The sequence below is a fragment of the Penaeus monodon genome, chromosome 23, assembly GCF_015228065.2.
Source record: "Penaeus monodon isolate SGIC_2016 chromosome 23, NSTDA_Pmon_1, whole genome shotgun sequence".
In the NCBI taxonomy this organism is placed as follows: Eukaryota; Metazoa; Arthropoda; class Malacostraca; order Decapoda; family Penaeidae; genus Penaeus; species Penaeus monodon.
Window position 1 is genome coordinate 33,754,352 of NC_051408.1, and position 729 is coordinate 33,755,080.

Genomic DNA, 729 nt, shown 5'->3' on the forward strand with positions numbered 1-729 from the left:
GTTTTCTGTTTTTAAATAAAAACGGAAAGGCATCATAGCCCCGCCAAAATAAAATTAAAAAGAATCCAACTAAAAAACCACCTTTCCGCAGCCCTTTTGGCAGCACGCTGTTGGCGCGCGTTGGCTGCAATGGCCGGGAGGCTTTTTTCGAAGGCGTCGCTCGCCGCCTGGGCCTGCTTGTAGGGGTGCTTTTGCTTTTTTGAAACACCTCGGCCCCCGAGTCCAGGGTGCGTCCGCTCCTGGTCGGCCTCGATAAACATAAACGCTGTCCTCAGCTGCAGCCTGGGGAAAGAGAAAAAAGGGACCGATAAAAAGAGGCACGGGGCACTTGTTGAAAAGTCAAGAGGAGGCCGTACTGAAAGAAGGATAGGCTTTATCAAGAGGAAAGGAGATCTAACGGGGGAAAGAGAAGGTCGCACAGGGGAAAAGTAATGTCTTTGAAAAATAAAAATAGACAGAAAAAAATAGTAGGAAGGAAGAAAAGAGTAAAGGAATGCGGTTATGTGTTATCCCCTCGCCTCGTTCAAAGTTTTCTGATGCTTGCTCCGCTTACCTCAAGCCCTGACGTTCTGATGCTGGGGCTTGGAAATGGCATGTCTTTTGCTTTCCCGGGTGAAAAAAGGAGAAAAGGTATATATAATTACTTTTTTGTTTTCCGGGTTTCTTTTATATTCTATAGACCGTTTTTCTCTTTTTTTAATTTTCTTCATTTGCTATCTTCTAAAACTG

The 729-nt window shown here is 44.9% G+C and overlaps 1 protein-coding gene across 1 annotated transcript in view; it reads left to right on the plus strand.

The window, feature by feature from the left end:
• Positions 1-729, plus strand: part of LOC119587939 — a 32,317-nt gene that overhangs the window by 5,655 nt on the left and 25,933 nt on the right.